The following is a 22,564-nucleotide window of genomic DNA, read 5'->3' on the forward strand; positions in this document are numbered from 1 at the left end:
TGATATCATCTCCTTTGATTGAGTGGGCCTAGTGGTGGTGCTCAATTTTGGGAAGATGTCCCATGATTGTGTGGTTTTAGCGAGTTTGTCAAAGTAATCCCACACTTCATCGACATTTTTATTCATGAATTCCCCATTGCACATCGTCTTAACGAATTGGTGAATGGAAGATGTCAGTCTGTCGTGAAAGAAACTTGTTATGCGCCACATTTTAAAACCGTGTTGTGGGCATGAACTGACGAGATCCTTGAACCGCTCCCAACATTTGAAGAATGTTTTGTCTTCCTTTTGGGGAAAATTTATGATCAACTTCCTAATAGTGTTCGTCTTATGATATGGAAATAATTTTTTTATGAACTCCATCATGTCATTCCATGTGCCAATAGATCACGGATGTAGTGAGTGCAACCACGTCTTAGCTTTTTCTTTTAAGGAGAAAGGAAAGAGTTTTAGCCTGATCGTGTCCTCAAGCATGTTAGGAAAATATAAAGTGGCTATAATCTCGTCAAACTCTTTCAAGTGTAGATATAGACTTTCAGATTCAAGTCCAAGGAACTTTGGTAGGAGTTGGATCACACTTGGCTTGATATCCATGTTTCCTATATTTTCGATAAAACCATATAGGAAGGTGTGCTCACCCTCGCCAGTTGTAAATAAACTCATAAAGTACCAGGCAGGGGTGCTTAATGGACCTCATTCTCATCCTGGACTTCCTCAACCCGAGGTTGAGGTTGTCTTTCCGGTTGATTGGCAGTCATCACTTCAATTGACTCTGAGGATCTCAGATGGTGTCTAATCCTGTGATGGATAGATAACCCCTCAACTAATTCTCCTTCACTCAAGAGACTTCGAGTGTTGTCATGGACCCACGTGGGCATGAAACACTCTCGGCCCTCAATTTCAGATTCTAACCTAAACCTAAAAAGGAAAGAGGGAATAACAATTCTAGAAAAAGAGAGGAAGGGAATTAGAAAGAAGTTACCTAATTGGAAGTTCCTAATTTAAGATCCTGCAAAACAAAACAAAAGAAATTAGTTTATAAAAACAGAAATTCTAAAATTAGAAAGTTTCTAAAAACAAAAATACAAAGATGAGTTAGTTTCTAAAGAAAAAGCAATCCTAGAATTAAAAAATTTCTAAAAACAGAAAACAAACTCTAATATAGAAATAGAAAGAAAGAAAAATTAGAAAGAGATTACCAAATTAGAAGTTTCTATATTAGGATCCTATAAAACAAGAAGTTAATTTAGTTTCTAAAAAAATCTAAACAAACCCTAATCCTAACCTATTTTTAAAACTAATCAATCTCAGAAAAACACAACCGTTAGTCCCCAGCAACGGTGCCAAAAACTTGTTCACAACCCCAAGTGTAGGGTCGTAATGTAGTAATAATCTTGGTGAGACCGAGGTCGAATCCACAGGGACTAATCTCGTGTGTATTCTGAAAGTAATTAGAACTAGAAGTAGAAGAAGACGTGAATCTAAATCTGAATTAATTGAGAGAGTAATTGTGATTAAAGTGATTGAAACTAACAAATTCAAAGGTGGTAACTAGGGTTTCCAAGGATCCACTTGTAGAGATCAGGGAGCCCTCTTACTTGATTCAAGTCACACGATTAGAATTGGAGTCCTATCCTATCCAACTGGAAGATATACAATTAAGATCAATCTGAACTTTCCTTGACCTAATTCTTAATGGAGGAGAATTGTGATAATTGGAAGAGATTCCATCACCAAACCATGCCCATGAAACGAAGGCTAACAACTGGATTTACCACAATCTCAAAATTAGGAAAGAAGACACTCAAAGCTATTGCAGATCTACTATAATTTGAGTCACAATAAACCATTAAGAACTGAAAGTATTCATTTAAAATCAAATTAGAATAAAGAAGGTTTAATATAAACATGAATCAAAGTAAAAGAAACATCCCATCACGCTACAAGCTTCACCTCTTAACCCTAGCTAAGAGGTTTAGCTAACCATAGACATGATTGAACTAAAATCTCTTAAGAAAAGCATAAAAACGACTAAGAAAGAGGAAGAAAAACTCTTGACGACGGCTTCTTCTCACTTTTCTCCACTCCTCAAACCCTAGAAGATACCTAGGAACATCCTAGGGACTCCTATTTATAGTTTTGTAGCACCTCCTTTCGCACTGACTTGAAAAAATTTAAAAATCGCCTCAAATTTACGCAGTTCGCGCAAAATCTACGTAACCTTAGACTAGTCGAGGACAACCTTCGACTAGTCGAGGGTCACCTTCAACTGGTCGAGGGTCTCCTTCCATGGGTTGAGGATGACGAAAATTTAGAGGATTTTGTTGCTGGAGTTCGAGTTAAGGAATCTTCGACTAGTCGAGAAGGAGCCTTCGACTGGTTAAAGGAGGAATTAGACTAGTCGAAGGAGGCAGATTTTTAGGGTTCCTTTTCTTCACTTCATGTCTTCAATGCTCTTCATTCCTCACTTGGTTTTTTTGGATCTTTGGCATGTGAATTCTTTATTCTTGGTCTTATAAGAGCCATCCTTGGCTTTGGTGATTCTTGAACGTTAAATCCATGCTTTTAGCATCCTTTTCAATCCAAGCTCTTAAATTTAGCTTGCAACATAAACATGATTAAAATAGAACATTAAGCATTATCATGTTCATAAAACCAAGTAATAAATGGGGGATAATATACAATATTTGACCCTCAACAGGAAGATTGAATGATCTTATTCGAACGGAAGACTGGATGATTATGTTTGAGTGGAAGACTGAATGCTCGCGCTTGAGCAGAAGACTGAATGCCCCCAATCAGAAATACCGAGTGAATGCTTCAATAGAGAGGATAATAGCAGCAATGAAAGCACTTGCTGTAATAGTTGTGACAACTTGATCAGAGAACTATCTTTCAATGTTGCTCCTACTGCAATAATCTCTTTAATTAGCTCCGACAAATCTTTTTTGAACTCCTTGGCTAGGGAATTGTTATTTAATGCTGCTCCTACTGTAACAATCTCTTCAATTGTCTCATTTATTCATGGTCTGCATAATCAAAGGATTTTGAATGGTAATCTTTCTTTCTAAATTAATCGAAGTTAGTATCTCAAGATATCATAACTTTCCAATTTAGTTTCATGTAGTATTAATAATTTTAAAATATATCGAAAGCTTTAGAATGATTGTAATATATTGACAATTTTGAAATAATCATAATCTATTAATGACTTTGAAATGATTAAAATGTATGATGATTTGAACTGCATGTTCCGTTTATTTACGATATATAATATGATAATGATTTGGTTATTTCATTTTTCATACTTGTCAGCGTACTTTGCATTGCATTTGTTGCATTCTTTATAGAATTTAGTCCGTTAGTCTATTAGATTAGTCATATCAATGTGATTAATATGTTAACTTTGTTCCACAGTTTAAGCTCTTAAGATGTTTGGAGTAAATGTAACTTTGACTAGACATACTTTGACTGGACTTTACTTTAACTAGACTTAACCTTTAATAGACTCGACTTTGACTAGGCTCAAAGAGCAATTATAGTTTACCGCTGATTTCGAGCTCGGCTCAAAGAGCAATTATAGTTTACCGCTGATTTCAGACTGGGCTTAAAGAGAAATTATAGTTTCCTGTCAATTTTGGGCTGGACTCAAAGAGCAATTATAGTTTACCACCGATTTCAGTCTAGGCTCAAAGAGTAATTATAGTTTATCGCCGATTTTGAGCTGGGCTCAAAGAGCAATTATAGTTTACCACCGATTTCGGGTTCTTTAAGTTGTTGGAGTATTGTATATAGGTCTCATACGTGGTTGACCAGCTCGGGTGCTCATTGCTGCCGTATGATAATGGAGAAATATATCATCTTTACAATAATATCAAGATGGCTTTGCTTGGCGATAATATTTTATCTTAATATTTCTTTAATCGTAATTTTATTTTTACCAGTGATTGAATATTTCGAAACTTTATATGGAGTTTTTGAATATTTCATAGTCAGTAATCATCGACGATGTCAGCAATGACCATCTCGATAATCGACAATGCCTTGTAATATATATAAGGCGATAATTCTTTGGCAATGATTCTGTAGGTTGACTAATATAATATCTGTTATAAGAATGATGTAAGGTGACTATTTCTTTGTTGCCAATAATAATTGCCTGTTGAAGATAGTATATAAACTTGTGATTTTGATAAAGCTTCAGGTAATGGTGTCGCCTGATTTGCCCCCTTTTAATTGGATAAGATTTTCTCTGAGAATCTTTTCAATCAAATCTTCTTTACTTTTAAGAACAATAATTTTGATCAGATGAATATCTGAAGGCATTCTGATGCCTTATTTCTTCTGATCCCTGACTTGATATAATCATCATTGATAATATATTGATTATCTCGTTTAGGATTTAAACTTGACTTTGGTCTTGTAAGTGATCTTTAATAAATCCTAGTATATTATCTTTCTTGAAGAATATATGTTGAATCTCTTCGTGTCTTAATTTACATTATAAGATTGATAATTACCGATATTCTGGATATAATTATCGCTTCATAAATCTTGCAGATAAATGGCCAAGACTGAGAAATAGTTTTGCGACGGCTTCCTTTTTTTAGAATATATATAAATTTGGAGCCACTTTTGTTGGTTGTAGCAATAATCCAATCACAATAATAATCTCGGGCTTGAGCGTTAACATATAATAATTCAGCCGTGGTAATGATTCTTGCCCCAATGTTAACCTGCAAAAATTGATATCGACAATTATCATCTCAGGAAATCAACAATTACCTTCTTTGAGATTAGGTGGATTGAGAATTTCATCTTGCTACTTGAAAAAATATATGCTTGTAGCCCTTCTTCTTTTCTTCTTATGCATAAGCATGATGAACCGTACTAACATTAGAATCTTATTCCCTTTCTAAAAAATTCTTAATGTTTTGCACTCGTCATTCTTCTTTTTCTGTCATGTTCTTCCATCACAATTTCTTAATTATTGATCATCTTTTGCAGCTTATACCTGAGGGAATTATAACTTTCTGTATGATGTCCAAATGTACGGTGATAATGACAATAATCTTTTCCTCTTGTCTTTTTAACTTCTCCGAGGTGTTTTAGCCGAGGTAATTCAATACTCTTCATAGCCAATAATTGATTCATCATAGGAAGTACGTCTTTTCTTGTGACTGTATACTTCATATGGTCTTTATATTGTTTAGACCTTTTATATGTCATCGTAATTACATGATCGTTTCTATCTTCTTCATCACTGTTTCTTTCATTATCTTGATAATCTTCTTTCTTTTCTTCTTTATTAGTGATGTTGGCCGATGTTTTATGAGAACTCTGGCATGGTGACTTTATATGAAAAGTAGGCATTCTTCCAATCATCTTTTTAAAAGTATAAGCCTTTGTAGCAAGATCACGAAAGGTCTATATATCTGCACTAATTAGGTTGCATGCCACTTCTGGTCTTATACCTTCTAGACATAGCTTAACCTGTTCTGATTCTCCCATAAGATATCGACATGATGCGCCCAAGTCTCTCCATCGACTGATGAATTCTTCAACTGATTTGTCTTCTTGTTGACGAGTAGAGGCTTATTTAGTTAAACTGACTTCTCTGTTGGAAGAGAAGAAGTTTTCCATAAAAATATCTTGCATCTGTTCTCAAGTATAAATAGATCCTACGATTAAAGCTGAATACCACCTAAAGGCTTTTCCTGTAAGAGAAGACCCAAACAATCGAAAACAATATTGAGGAACTCTAGAGAGATTTTCCATCATTGTTATGAAGTGCATCATATGTTCTTCTGGTGACACGTCCCTATTAAATTTCTAAAAGTTCAGGTGTTTGAAATCAGCGAGAAATGATATTTATTCTATTTCAGGGGGATACGGTGTTTGATATCAGAACATTTTATTCTGATTTCGTTCCTTTTCTATATTAATAGTTTTGACGACCATCTGTCGAATTTCTTCCTGCATTATGTTCTGAGTTATATTAGGCGTCGATCCTTGAAATCTAACTGCTCGTGGTTGTGGCCTTTCTATTTGTGGTTCAACGTTGTTTACGGAAGTCACTATTAGAAGGTCAGAAACTTTTTCAGTCATGTGCTCATCTGGTGAAGGCTGATTAATGTTTGCTGACAAGACTTTTGTTTCTTTATTCTTTGATCATGCTGATATTGAAGGAGAAAATGAACATTGCATTGCCGGTGCTGTTGAGGAAGATGAACTGCTGTTTGATTCGTAGCAAGTGTACTGCCACCTCGAAGGACTAGCTGATTTAAATATCGGTATTCTTAATGCACGAGTTTGCTTCAAATCTTTTGTAGAGGGTGCTATAAGCAGACATTCACTTGTCGTGATGGTATTCCCTTTATTTTTTCTGAATTCGTAATGATTCTGTAGAAGATGTCTTTACGGTTATAGTCGGCAGTACTAGAAGACCTTCTGGAGTGACGGGCTATTCTGTTCTTCTTGAATAAAATGACTGTGTTAGTTAGGCGAGCCTGTGTCTTATGACGTTTCGTATAATCAACCCTCTAACCGTTTTCGAGGGGACAATACTTCTTGTGGGGACACATCGAACCCTTCGTCTTTTGGATGTCACTATTATCCATCCTTCGTTGTCTCGTTACACTTCTTGTGAAGCAGAGACCGTTCCAGACATCACATGGCATCGCCTGCCCCCAATTATAATTGATTTTACTTTCTCCGATACTTTTTGTAGTAGTGATCGCGTATTGTTGATGTAATCTACAGTAAATCCGTTAGGTGTGAAGTAAACAACTATGTCAGTCGGAAGAAAAGCCATTGCGGTTGTATAAGGACGAAATACCTATTGTATTAAATAAAATTATACTTTGTTTTAGAGATGAAGGGGATGATGTTCCTATTGAGAGTTGCTATTTTGGCATCTATTCGACGCCAAACAGTGATGAAAGTTCTCTGAATATTTTCTAAGTTATCATTGAATAATAACAAGTCCCCAGTAGAGTCGCCATTTTGTTTCGACAAGAAATGAATGCGTTTGGTTTGGGAATTTATCATTCAATAATAACAAAGAAAGTAGAAGAATATTCATCATCATAAATTTTATTAATTATGAGTTTGTTTACATCCTCATATCTCCCTTGATTTTGAAACAAAGTATAGATAATTTGTGCAATGAATGAAAGGAGAAGCAGTTCAATGGCAATTTCGGTAGCATTTCAGCGTGTTTTGCATCCGTCGGAGCAACAAAGGTGTTGTGCGGGTCCAAGATCCTCACTTCAAGTTGACATTCGGTTGTGCGCAAGTTTGCATAACTCATCTTCAGTTGCACGAGTCCGCACAACTCATCTTCAGTACTTATCTTGAGTTGTGCGGGTTCCACAACTCATCTTGAGTACTTATCTTGAGTTGCGCGGGTCCCTACAACTCATTTTGAGTTGTGCGGAACCTACAACTCATTTTGAGTTGCGTGGGTCCGCACAACTCATCTTCCCAATACCTATTCCTTCTCTCTCTCTCTCTCCTTGCTCTGACACCTCTCTATAACTTTTGATGATGCATATGAGAGGGGGAAGGGGTATTTATAGGCCTTCACATGCATGGGGCATCGATTTTTGTGCCACGGGCCCCATTCCACACAACACTATTCATCTGTGCAACTATTCACCAGCGTAACTATTCACCCGTGCAATTATTCATCACAACACTATTCATCGCAACACTAATCACGCATAACACTATTCATCACAACACTATTCATGCACAACACTATTCATCAAAGTAGATTTTCCAGAGAGGGATGATAGAGAGAGGGCTGCGTAATGGGCAGGGCTGCTTATCTTGGATCCTTGATGTGCAACAAACCAAACTCTTATCGACTCATGTATTTTTTATGTCCCAACAACCATCGTCTCCTAGACATCCCTTCTAATCATCACAATTCACCTCCATTGAGAATTAGGTCGATGAAAAGTTCAGATTTGATTTAAATTGCTTTATCTTCCAATTGGAAAGGATTGTTTCGACAAGAAAACAGATGCATTTGATTTGGGGGATTTATTTAATGATAAACAAAGAAATAATGAGAGAACAATGATCACAAGATATCTATTCATTCTAAGTTCATTTACACCCTCGGATTTCCTTGATTCTGAAAATAAAGTACAATCAATGCAATGCAATGAATGAAATAGAAGGCAATCTGATGGCGATTTCGGCAGCATTTCGACGTTTTTGATGTTCATCGCCAAGGCAGAAAGGCTATGCGGACTTGAAAACCTTGATCTGGCCGTTGAGATCAGTTCTGATCATCCTTCCGTTCATTCTTCCTTGATCTGACCATTGAGATCAGTTCCGATCATCCTCCCGTTCATTCTTCCTTGATCTAACCATTGAGATTAGTTCTGATAATCCTTCCGTTCATTCTTCCAGTGAAACCCTTGAAATATGGAGCGAACATCCCTTGAAATGTGGAGTGATCATCCCTTGAAATGTGGAGCGATGATCCCTTGAAATGTGGAGCGATGATGCTTGCATTAGGACAAGTCCCCATGGATAATGGTGCAAGAGGCTTTTTTCAAGACATGTTCCCATAGATAATGGCGTGAAAGCCATGCATTTGGACATGAATCAATACAAAGTGGCACAAGAGCCATGCTTTAGGACAACTTTCCTCTCCAAGTAGTGCATGAGGCTTTCATTGAGACAAGAAAAGCCTATCTCTAAAACAAGACTCCTCTCCAAGTGGCGCATGGAGTATCCGTTAAGACAACAAAAGACTGGCAGGACAGAGTCCACATGAAGTGGCGCATGGACTTCTTTGCAGGAGTGATTGCGCGGACTCATGCAAAGGATTTCTTTTGCAAAAGTGGTTGAGCGGGCTGGTGCAAAAGGTCCTTTATAAGAATGGTTGCGCGAGCTCATGCAAAGGCTCTTTTGCAGACAACTTCCTTTAGAAGTGGCGCACAAGTGATTTGTCTTAGGACAGTTTGTGCGGTTGCGCACAAGAGGTGGCACAAAGGCCATCCGTTTGGACAAAACTCCACATGAAGTGGCGCCAGAGGAAGGCCTTCAAGACATTCTTCCACAAGAGGTGGCGCAAAGGCCCTCCTTCTCTTGGGATTGCGTGGATGCGCGCAAACACTCTCCCCTTCTTTCTCCTTTATGGGATGTGCGCAAACCATCTTCCTACTCTTTTCCATTGCGTGGGGTCGCGCAAACCTCCTTTCTTCTTTATATTGTCTTCCTTCCTTCTTTCTTCCAACCAACAACAACCAACCACTCAAATGTGGCATGGGGAGGGGTATTTATAGGCATCCCTCCCCTACATAGTGGTGATCACCACCACTTCTTTCTTCATACAACTTCCATCATCCTTCCTTACATAGTGGTGTTCAACGACTTTTCCTTAAATGGTGGTGTATATCCCTTCTCTATCAAATGACACCCATGCACACCCTTTTTACTAAAATACCCTCTTCATTGCCTTTTACCAAAATACCCCCACTCACTGATTTTTACCAAAATACCCCAACTCACTGATTTTTACCAAAATACCCTAACTCACAGATTTTTACCAAAATACCCCAACTCACTGATTTTTACCAAAATACCCCAACTCACTATTTTTTACCAAAATACCCTTCTTCACTCATTTTTACCAATATACCCCAACTCACTGATTTTTACCAAAATACCCTAACTCACTGATTTTTACCAAAATACCCCAACTCACTGATTTTGACCAAAATACCATTCTTCACTCATTTTTACCAAAATATCCCAGCTCACTGATTTTTACCAAAATACCCCAACTCACTGATTTTTACCAAAATATCCTTCTTCACTCATTTTTACCAAAATAAGGAGTGAACAACCCTGAAAAGAATCTGCACCATGGAATTCTTTGACCAATGCAATGGCCATGCAATGAATATTTTTTTGTGCCTCAACAAGGATAGGACTCCAATTCCAATTGTGATCCTTGAATCAAGTAAGGTACAATCTTGATAGGTAGAAGTGGATCCTTAGCACCCTAGTTCCCACCTTAAATTCATAAGTTTCAATCAACATTATTCACCGTTACTTTTAATTATTTAGATTTCAATTTAGATCTTTTTCTAGTTATAGTTCTAGTTATATATTTTCAGAATACGTACAAGTTTAGTCCCTGTGGATTCGACCTCGGTCTTACTAAGTTATTACTACATCGCAACCCTACACTTGGGGTTGTGAACAATGACCATAAGCACCACAACTCCATTTACATGCATCCACTATTTGGTTTTCAAATTCGATACGTGAACGACTAACTCAGTAAGAAATCCCCTCAAGATTACACAATGATTGTTGAGTGTCAAATATTGGATATTTCCCCTATTTATATCTTGGTTTTATGAACATGATAATGCTTAATGGGTATATTTTATACATGTTTGTATTGCAAGGTGAGTTTAAGAGCTTGGATTGAAAAGAATGTTAAAAGCATGAATTTAATGCTCAAGAATCACCAAGGCAAGGAATTGATCTTAGGAGACCAAGATTAAAGATTTTAAGATGCCAAGATCCAAAGAAACCAAGTGGAGAAGGAGGGAAGTTGAAAGTGCAAAGTGTAGAAAATTCACACAGTCTATGTCAACGAAGGCTGTTTGATGACATCAAAGCCAGTCCTCGTTGACATCGAAGAATTACAGAAAATCAAGTCTAGTTGCTGGACAAATTGGATGCATTTCTCGACGACATTGAAGCCCTGTTCAATTGCTCGAAGACCTGTTCGATGACATCAAAATTTTTATAGATTTTTGGAGCAACTCGCTGGAACACTCTGGACACATTCTCGATGGATCGAACACCCTTCGATGACATCAAAGGACTGTTCGATGACATCAAAGGCAAGTTCGATGATAAGAAAAGCTATGCAGTGTGAAAGGTGTTACGCAGTGAGAAAAGGCGCAACTTCTGGATTCAAGTTACCTTCGATGACATCAAAGGATGTTCGATGACATCGAAGGTGTTATGTAGACTGCGTAAATTTTAGGCACTTTTTCGATTTTAGATGGACAAGCCTAAAAATATGGGTTTTCCTAGGAGTTTTAAACATGAATTAGGTTTTAAGAAGCAGAGCAAAAGGGTGGAACAGCCTCCCAAGAGTTTTTCTCCTTTTATTTTCTATTTTAATGCTTTCTTTTATAGTTTTAGATCCAAACATGTCTATGGTTGGCTAAACCTATTAGTTAGGGCTAAGAGGTGAAGCTTGTGGTGTGTTTGGATGATTTTCTTGCTTTGATTCTTGTTCTTGATGAACCTCATTGATTTCTAGTTTGATATTAAAAGAATATTTTTAGTTTTTTATGATTTATTGTGACTTAAATTACAATAGATGCTATGATAGCTTTGGATATCTTCTTTTCCTGTTTTGAGATTGTGAGATTCGTAAATCCTGTGGTTCATCATCATCTCCTGGGCATGGTAGGGTGATGGAATCCCTTCTAATCATCATAATTCTCCTCCATTGAGAATTAGGTCAATGAGAAGTTTAGAGGTTTGATTATCTCATCTTCTAATTGGATAGGATAGGACTCCGATTCCAATTGTGTTTCTTAAATCAAGCAAGGTAGCATCCTGATAGATACAAGTGGATCCTTAGCACCCTAATTCCCTTTTGATTATTGAAATCCCTTTCACAATTACTTCCTTATATTTCAGATTTAGATTTAGATCTTTTTCTAGTTCTAGTTCTAATTACTTTCAGAATACGTACAAGATTAGTCCCTGTGAATTCGACCTCGATCTCACTGAGATTATTACTACATCGCGACCCTACACTTGGGGTTGTGAACAATGATATATTAATTAGGTATAGTTTCATAAAAGGCATCCAAAAAATATATGGTTTATAATTCATCTTATTTAAATATCTGAATGCATGAAATGTTCATCACACTGGGGATGCACATCCAGTTGGACCAAATGCAAATGAATGGATCCTTCAAATAGTCGACCTAACCCACAATCATAAGAGACTAGGTCTTTCAAATAGTCGACCCATTTACAATTACAAGAGACCGAGTCTTTCAAACGGTCGACCTGACTCATAGTCACAAGGGATTGGGTCTTTCAAACAGTCGACCCAGCCCATAGTAACAAAGGGTCATTCGAACAGTAGTTTAGAAGCCTGCAAAAGTACCCAAGGTGCATCGCGTCCACAACATATAGATTAGCCATTTGATAATGCCCGTGTGTTATAAACGTATGATTGATCCAACCTTTATTAATCTGAGTCACAAACATCAATCATTTAATAAGCCTTTACATCTAATGGCCAACCATAGTCCAACAAGTAGGCCTTACCATCCCAAATATATACATCCAATAAACAGATTCCTCTAAACAAAAGCCAACTAGGCAAGTTAACAAGGCACCGAGTCCGTTAAAGGACACAATAATGGGATTCCACCCAAACAAGGCCAATAAGGCACATTGATACACTAAGATGGTAAGTCTACAACTAAATTCCATTTAACTTAATTCATATGATGTCCATCAATTCAAGGTACTAGATGATCCAACAAGGTACAACTTTAAGTGCGCAACGTATCCACACAATTCACATATAACCATATCAAAGTATGTCATAATTCATATCTACATGAATTCCTTGAGACAAGGATTATATTAATATAATTACACATTTAAGGAGTGTGTGTGCATGCTTCAACCTAAATATTAGACTAAACATGTTACGTAATCATATATAGGATTCTAAACATGTTATGAATTCTAACAAGGAGCTAAACATGTTATGGATTTTGATAATTCATCATAGATTTAACTCACATAAGATTGGTTACAAGAGTTATAACATGATTCATAAATTGATCAACATGATTATCAAATATTGAGACTATTACAAGATTGAAGGTGTTGCCAGAAAGCTTGAAGGATAAATCTCACTTTAGAATTAGAGATTCTCAGTTTTAATGTAACCTAGGATAGATAATTTGGTGGAAAGATTTTCAAACCCTAATTCATTGGCAATTCCATCGCTAATTACTCAGATTCTAACCTAATTAAATTTTTTACAAGAGTTTAAGGGTTTTACCTAACTCGATTCGAGAAATCCCCAACTCGATCGGTGAGTGGAGCCCGAGATCAACACACAACCAATGCCCTCGTGAAACCACACTCAAATACAACTCCCGGATAAGAATGAGCCCCCATAAATTACTTGCGGAGACCACAAACCTTAGCATAAAAAATCTTAAGATTTGGATGGAAAAGAGAAATTTCTTACCCTAATCTCTCTAATGTTGCTAGAAATTGGGGAAAGACGTGCATGTGCTAGAGGAGGACACCTTACTTGGCCCATTCATATGTTTTTCGATCGAGGAAGGCGTGAGATGGAGTGCATGACCCAGATTTGGTGAAGAACGGCCCAGTGTAGCATTTGCACTCGATCTTCCGATTTCCCACGGGAGCTCTCCATCACTCCCACACTCTATCTCACTCACTCTCTCACTCCTTCATTCTCTCATACCATTTTTCAAACCCAAAAAATGAAAGAAAGGGGCAAAAGCCCTAATATAACTCCCTCTTTGGAAAATTTAGTGATGTAAATCTTTTAAAATTCAGAGACTATCGGTCGGACCAACAAGAATCGACAATCGGTTGGTTGGACAGAAGATGCCAATTTAGTCCTATTTTTGTACTACTCAAGTCGGGGCAACTGATGAGATTAAATGCCCTGTTTTAATATAGTTTACTATTATGAGGACCTAAACCTTATGTGTCATACTGACCATTCACTCATACTGAGCGACTTGTTCGTTGAAATGTAGCGCCGACTCTTGCTACCCATGCATCGAGGCTTAATGGATTGGGGATCCGGGGAATTTGGGCCCTGTTGGTGATCTAATGTAGTTCGTTTAGTTAGGGTATGTTAGTGCTGTGCATATTTTTGTTTGTTTGCAAGTGTTGTGGACACTTTTATTTTGTTAAATTTTGTTGAGACAAAATAACTTCTAGTGATGGAAAGTTCACCTTCAAGTTCAACCTCAAGTGATGAAAAGCTCACCTTCAAGTTCAATTTCAAGTGATAGAAAGTTCACTTTCAAGAACAAACCATGAAGAGTGTATAGTGTAAGAACAAGTTCATGATGTGGATAATGCAAGCTAAAGAAGACTCAAGTTCTACTACTAGTAGAAGATGAAGCCTCACCTTCAAGTAGAAGATTTGTTCTATACTCTTCAATTCTAGCTTTGTAAGGTATAAATGACCCTAGAAAGATCTTAGGCTTAGGTTCTTTCAAATGCTAAAATTATATGAGGTTTTATACTTTTATTAGGCTTTAGTTCGACTAGTCTAAGCCTTAGTTTGACTAGTCCAAGCCTTGGTTCGACCAGTCCAAGAAAAACTTCGACCAGTCCAAGATTCAAACTCAAAAAATGGATAATTCTGGTGGTTTCTCGACCAGTCGAGCAGGGTGCTCAACCAGTCGAAGGAACACTTTCGACCAGTTGAAGGAGGCTTAACTCGAAGTCCAACAACTGATTTGTTACTCCCTCGACTAGTCGAAGGCAGTGCTCGACTAGTTGAACAGGGCCCTCGACCAATTGAGTAGGGCCTTCGACCAATCGAAGAACGGTTTTATCCGATCGCACTGAAAATTTGAAATTTTGTTGGATCTTAGACGAGTCGAAGCAACCGAATTTCAACCTATAAATAGAGGCATTCTCTCATTCCAAATTAATTAATTCAAGCTAAGAAAAGCCTCCATTGAAAAAGAGAGAAGTCCCCACTATCATCAAGCTATTGTGCGGTATTTTAAATTTATGTTTATAGCTTCTGTTTTGATTCTTTGATTTCTAAGTTTATGAATCTTACTTTTTTAAAAGAGAGTAATCACTCTTCTTTTTGAGATCTAAAGGATTCAAACAAGTAACCTTTGATCTAATTTAAAAACTATTAGAACCAAGAACCCTTGATTGTATTACTGTACATTGAACGTTCTACATCAAACGGAACGATTCTACAGGCTACATCAAGTACATCTTTAAAAAGGAAGATAAGTATCATTCTGTATTTTGTATTTGGTTTTAACTGAGATAGCCAGAAAATCTCAGTATGGGGTTTTGATTGCGATAGCACATATGAAAACACAACTGTATAGGTTTTAAGGTGAACTTGTGAAAACCATGATTATTAGTGAATGCCAATATCACGTGGGTTGTGATTATTGGGATGGAGTAGGTGTGGCTGTTTGAGAACAGTTGGTATACACACTATTGAGGCACAAAAAATACTCTATCTTTCTTTCCCTGGAAATCACATTACATGCTCATTGCATTTGCAGGGGAATTTCATTGTGCAGATCCTTCCCAGGGTTATGTGCTCCACATTTTGAATAAGAGGAGTGCATGGGCATCATCTGGTATAGAGGAGTGCATGGCCATCATCTGGTAAGGAGAGGAGGTGCATTGAAAGTCTTGTCTTATGGAAGGAAGGAGGGATGGACGTTGCTTTGTATGAAGGAAGAAGTGGTGGTGATCACTACTATTTAAGGAGAGTTCTGTGTTGTTTTGTATGAAGGGAGAAATGGTGGTTATCACCACTATTTAAGAAGTGAGAAGCCTGGGAGGCCTATAAATACCCCTCCTCACTCCTCATTTGTGGATGATGGAAGCTAGGAGAGCATTGTGGAGCATTGTCCACTCCCCTCAAGAGAGAGAGAGAGAGAGAGAGAGAGAGAGAGAGAGAGAGAGAGAGAGAGAGAGAGAGAGAGAGAGAGAGAGAGAGTTATGTTGCGCGGTTGCACGCAACCTCAAGGGAGAAGGCTATTGCGCCACTTTTAGTGGAGACGCTTTTGTGCGCTTGTGCGCAACTCTCCTAAAGAATACTTATGTGCCACTTCTTATGGAGATTTGTCCTGAAGGAAGCCCCATGCACTACTTATGGAGATTTGTCCTGAAGGAAGCCCCATGTGCCACTTCTTATGGAGATTTGTCCTAAAGGAAGCCTCATGCACCACTTCTTATGGAGATTTGTCTTGAAGGAAGCCCCATGTGCCACTTCTTATGGAGATTTGTCCTGAGGAAGCCCCATGCGCCACTTTTGGTGGAGACTTGTCCTGATGCATGGCTTTTGCAGTATTCACGTCATAATACAAGCCTTGTGCACTCCATATTCCCTATCTATGCTCGTGCACTTCTATCATTAGACAGATGACCTCTACATCTGTTGGATGTCTATAAATACCTCTCTCATATCTCTATTTGGAGACAGCAGTGAGAGAGAGAAGTAAGAAGGAGAAGTGAGAGAAGATAGAAGTTGGAGAGTCTTAAGGAGCTCCTAAAGGAGAAAGGAAAGTGGAGTATGATAGAAGATCTGCACAACAAAAATATGTTACAACTCAAGTCTGAGAAGTCTCCGCCATTTCTTCAGTTGAGCACTCGTACAACCAAAGTTCGTGAAGTTTCTAGATTCTCCTAGACTGTGTACCAATATTCTTGCTCAAAATGGCCTTTCCTTGATCAAGTGCGCCAGCTGTTGGATTCGTAAAGGGAAAGAAAAGAAAATGTGAAGCATAAGGAGAGAGAGAGAGAGAGAGAGAGAGAGAACTCCAGGAGAAAGAAAGTCCATCTGTACAACTGGAAGGATGAGTGAAAGGACGATTAATGCATATCGCACAACCAAATCAAGGATTTCAAGTCCGCACAACCTATCCACCTTGGCGATGAACATCAAAAGCATCGAAATGCTACCAAAATTGCCATTAACTGCTTTCTTCTTTCATTCATTATGTCTATTGATTGTATTCTGTTTTCAGAATCAAGGGAAAAGCGAGGATGCAAATGAACTCAGAATAAATAAGATATCTTGTGATTATTGTTCTCTCATCCTTTCTTTGTTATCATTGAATGAATTCCCTCAAATTAAATGCATTTGTTTCTTGTCGAAACAAAATGGTGACTCCACTGGAGATTTTTCAATGATGACTTAGAAAATATTCATAGAACATTTATCACTTTTTGGCGTTGTATAGACGCCAAAATGGTGACTCTCAACGGGAACATCCTCCCCTTCATTTCTAAAAATAAAGTACAATTTTATTTAATTAAAATAACTAACACTCTGTTCTGAATAACATGTATACCGCAATGATTTTTCTTTCGACTAACGTGGTTGTCTACTTCACACCCAATGGATTTCCACCAGAAAGTAGCAGAAAAGGTCAAATCAGTTGCGATCAAGGACAGACAATGCCAGGTAATGTCCGGAATGGTTTCTGCTTCATCGGTAGTGTAGCAAGACGATGAAGAACAGATGATAGTGACATTTGAAAAAATGAAGGGTTCGATCTTCTTTTACAAGGAGTACCATCCTGCTAAGTATGGTTAAAGGTTCGGTTATGCGAAATACCATGAGGCGCAGTTTTACCACACTCAGTTCATCCTCCTCAACGGCATCAGCAATGCAGTTTTCACTTTCTCCTTCGATATCAGTACATTTGAAGTGTAAAAGACAGTAAATTTTCTTGTAGATACTAATCAGTCTTCATCAGATGAACATGTTGCTAAAGAAGTATTTAATTTTTTAACAGCAACTACCATGAACAATAGTAAATCTTAAGGAAAGCCTTCAGATGAGAAGTTAGTTTTACCGAATTGGCTGCTGCTTACCAACGAGAAGATGAATCAATTAACGAATTCATCAGTCAATAGAGAACCCTGTGGGCATCGTGTTCACAACTTGTCAGAATAGAAAGAGTAAATCAAGTTACTTATAGAATGCATAAAACTAGACATCGCATTAGGACTTATTAAGCCAAATATACATATCTTTCAGGAAGTGATTATAAAAGTTTGCAATTTGAAAAGAGTCAAAGTGAAGCTGCTCAACTCTCATATGAATCGGTTATTTCAAAGTCCAAAGGGAACATAAATAGATATTGTTAAAGGAAGAAAAGCAAAACGAGGGATTGTCAAAAAGTAAGGAATCGAATCTTTCGATAAAGAGAACATGGACGATTTTATGATCAAGAAAGTAAGGAAAGAGTTTGGACAATTCAAAGACTACGAGAAATATACAGTTGAAGAAGACGATATACTTCCTATGAGGAATCAATGGCTAGCTACAGAGAGAATCGAATTGCCACGACTAGAAATGAAGTAAAAAAGAAAAGGGTATTTTACAGAAGGTGGTCGACGATAGTAGAAATTGTCATGAAGAGGATATATGAAATAAGAGAGAAAGTAATGATATATGGTCCCGATTAAAAATATTCGCTTTATAGAAGAATAGGGAAATTTTCTTCAATATACCTGTTAGTTCAACAAAATATATCATCCCTAAATGCATATGTAGTTTTGACTTAGAAGATTCACGGCGTGATTATTCAGGGGGCAGATAAAAGTATGTAAAATATGTTAACCTTGAAGATAATTACAGTTTTGATTTTGAAGATTATTAACATAATACTTCAAAATCAAAAGGGGGCAAGATAAGAAAAATATCAAGGATGTCAAAGTCTCAAAGTACCAAGAAGGCCAAAGTCTCAGAATGTCAAAGTCTTAGAATGCCAATGCCATACATGAAGAAAAGGCCGATTCCCAAGCACATCAAGCTCAAGCATATTATATTCAAGGGTTGGCGGTTATTGCTAAATCAGCAGTAGTTACCATTGCCATCGCCATATCTCTAACGTGAAGATTATTCTATTATCGAAGTTTATCAAAATTGATACTATTGCCAAGATGATGCTTTATTCCGACCAAATTTTATATTATCAACGATAGCAGGGGCGATATGTCAATTATCAATCTGTTATCTTCAATTATCAATTTGTTATATTTAATTATCGATCCGTTATCTTCAGCAAAGCTTATATGATCAACCATCACGTCAGTGACATCAGTTTATCATTTAAGGCAGCCTAGCCAAGCCCTATACGACTAACTACGCATAAGACCTATATATTATTCGGGCAGCAGTGTGGAGCTAGTGGCCCTAAAAAGCCGTATAGGCCACATCACATGCATACCCATGCGGGTAGCGGATGGAGCCAGCGACTAAAAGCCCTAAAAGACCAAAAAGTCCTCAACGACTAGTCATGCATGAGACCAATGCCATCTGTATAGCTTTATGATAACGTCATGGGGAAAGGATGAAATTACCTTCCTGTGAATGGGTTCGACCTTGTAAACGAAGAAAAAGAGGGCTGCAGTGTGCACTCTTTGGCCATTATCCATAGATAGGCCAACCATGCATAAGTCCCCCCAGATTCCTGACTTGATTTCAGTAGTAACTCATGAGGATAGGGTCTCTACAAAAATCACCCCTTCATTAATGGACCAGCGGCCTTAGATTTGGTACCCCAAAGGTAGCCTTGTATGCCCTGTGAACTCTAAAGACTTACTGTGGCCAACCCTATGCATAAATCCCAACGAGTTCACGGCCCCGGTAAACTCCCCTCTGATGGATCGCAGTTTATGAACTCTCTGGCTGTGATAAGTCCAGTAAACTCAGAAGAGTTGCAGAGACCATTCACGTGAGACCCGACTCTAACTACTTACGAGTCTAAAAAACTATGTGATTGCTCCACTACTCACGAGCCTAAACTGTGTGAAGTGTCAAGTCCAGTTAGGTCATGTCAAGTCAAGTCTAGTCAAGTCTAGTCAGTAAAGTCAAGTCTAGTTAATTCATTTTAGTCAAGTCCTGTCTAGTCAAAGTATGGTTTGTCAAAAGTATGCTAACTCCAATATTCGAGAGCTTAAACTATGCGTAGCCTCAAAATGCTAAAAAAAAATATACATGATCATCTATCTGCTCAAAATATGCTTAAAGATGCAAATTGCCTGATATGATAAACGTAAATCATGAAATTTTCATGTTTAGCATAAATAGACATACATAATGTGTTTCTATTAAAATAAGTACAAGTTATGATTATATCAAGTCTGATCAAAATATCTGATATTTTCTATCCTAAAACCAAGTGCTTCAAAATATGTCTATTCTTTTGAAGAAGATGAGTCTTCAATGATAATATGTTTATCCTTCTAAAGAGGACGACGATGTCTTTTCATCTCCTGCCTTTCTGATGCTGAAGGAATATTTTCTATCCTTCTAAAGAGGACGACGATGTCTTTTTGTCTCTTGCCTTTCTGATGCTGAATGAATATTATCTCTTAAAATTTACAAAGGAAGGGGAAGATAGAATTGTAAGGAGCAGCAAAGGTTATCCATTCTTCCAAAATATCAACATATTTTTCCTAAATATTATCTTCCTAATAAATTTTTATACAAAGTTGACTTGGAAAGGGGTAATGATCTATTTCTTCAAAGTAATTCATGCCTTGGTCTTTCTGATAGTTTCCTACGCGTGGCGGAGGGATCCACATGGTATAATCTACTGAGCAATAATCGCGTGACATTGAGTAATATTAATGAGCTCATCAACATATCCAACTATAAGAAGTATGAACTAGATAATTATAATCGAGAATTATGAAGCATGATCCAGTGTGAACGTTCAAAAGTTGCTTTTATATCAAGGCCTAGTTATATGGTTCGACGTCGTCACTTCTCATTGTTCTAGTAATGATATCAGAAGATTCCAAGTACCAAATCTAATGGAGACAAAGAACACATGTTTATCAAAGGAGATAAAATCATCGTCAATAACTTCTATGGCCTTCGGAAAGCTATTAAATGGAAATTGAAAGAAGTCTTATCTATTTTTTAGAATTAGCAAAGGTTTAAGGAAAATATACTTTTAGCCAGTCCAGTCTATGAAGAAATGCTAAGGAGCATAAACTAGGAAAGACTCAACGGTTGAACCTTTAGAGCCGGAAATGGCATCTCTGAGAACACTATATAATGCAGCGCAAAGCATGCTGACAAGCACGAAGAGGGGATTATCAAATCATTATCATATTGCAAATACTACAAATATTCTAAATTTTTTTTTTCAATATATACTTCATGAAACTAAATTGAAAAATTATAATATTTTGATATACTAATTCCGATTAATTTGGCAGGAAATATTACCATTCAAAAGTTTGGGTTATGCAGATCATAAATAAGGAGACAATCATAGAGATTGTTGCAATAGGAGCAATATTAAAGAACAACTCCCTAGACACAGAGTTTAAAGAAAGAATTACCGGAGTTGATCAAAGAGACCGTTACAGCAGCAACAACAACATTGAAAGATAGTTCTCTAGTTAATTTACTCAAAGACGAAGTCATCACAGCTGTTACAGTGATAAGTTTTGATGAAAAAGGGAATTTATACTACTGACTGGGGGCATTTAGTATTCCGTTCGAACACCATCATTCAGTCTTTTGTTTGAGCGCAATTATTTAGTCTTCCATTTGAGCACGATCAGTCATTCTTCTAGTCAAGTGTGATCATCCAGTCATCTTTCAGTTACAGTTCATCCGGTTCTTTGGTCAAAAGAAGATCGATCCTCCATTTGATTTCATAAATCAATTAAAGAAGGATCGAGGGGGCATCTGTTGAGGCACAAAAAATACTCTATCTTTCTTTCCCTGGAAATCACATTACATGCCCATTGCATTAGCAGGGGAATTTCGTTGTGCAGATCCTTCCCAGGGTTATGTGCTCCACATTTTGAATAAGATGAGTGCATGGGCATCATCTGGTATAGAGGAGTGCATGGGCGTCATCTGGTAAGGAGAGGAGGTGCATTGGAAGTCTTGTCTTAAGGAAGGAAGGAGGGATGGACATTGCTTTGTATGAAGGAAGAAGTGGTGGTGATCACCACTATTTAAGGAGAGTTATGTGTTGTCTTGTATAAAGGGAGAAGTGGTGGTGATTACCACAATTTAAGAAGTGAAAAGCTTGGGAGGCCTATAAATACCCCTCCCCACTCCTCATTTGTGGATGATGGAAGCTAGGAGAGCATTGTGGAGCATTGTCCACTCTCCTCAAGAGAGAGAGAGAGTTGTGTTGAGCGGTTTCATACAACCTTAAGGGAGAAGGCTATTGCGCCACTTTTAGTGGAGAGAAGAAGGCTGTTGCGCCACTTTTAGTGGAGAGGCTTTTGCGTGCTTACGTGTAACTAAGGAAGAATGAAAGGGGTTTTGCTCCACCTGATATGGACTCTTGTCCTAAAGACCAAGCTGTTGTGCCACTTTGAGTGGAAACATTGTCTTGAAGCAAGGCTTTACGTGACTACGCGCAACCCTCCTGGAGAAATACCCTTGCGCGTAACCATGCAATTCCCCTGATAGATAGGCTATGTGCCGCTTTAAGAGGACCTTTGTCCTGAAGACATGGCTTTTGCACAATTCATTATGGAAGCATGTCTTAAAGAAAGCTCTTTGCGCCATTCCTCATGGGAACATGTCCTAATGGAAGGCTTTTGCGGGCTTGCGCGGAACTCTCCCAAAGGGTGCTTATGCGCCACTTCTTATGGAGATTTGTCCTGAAGGAAGCCCCATGCGCCACTTCTTATGGAGATTTGTCCTGAAGGGAGCCCCATGCACCACTTCTTATGGAGATTTGTCCTAAAGGAAGCCTCATGCGCCACTTCTTATGGAGAT

General features: G+C 37.7%; 1 non-coding gene across 1 annotated transcript; it reads left to right on the forward strand.

Moving 5' to 3' along the window:
* The first annotated feature begins 214 nt into the window (after nucleotides 1-214).
* Nucleotides 215-321, forward strand: LOC131228410 (small nucleolar RNA R71). Its single transcript, XR_009162912.1, has one exon. It is a non-coding gene; the product is annotated as a small nucleolar RNA R71 (small nucleolar RNA).
* The last annotated feature ends 22,243 nt before the right edge of the window (nucleotides 322-22,564 follow it).

The sequence above is a fragment of the Magnolia sinica genome, chromosome 15 (assembly GCF_029962835.1).
Source record: "Magnolia sinica isolate HGM2019 chromosome 15, MsV1, whole genome shotgun sequence".
Taxonomy (NCBI): Eukaryota; Viridiplantae; Streptophyta; class Magnoliopsida; order Magnoliales; family Magnoliaceae; genus Magnolia; species Magnolia sinica.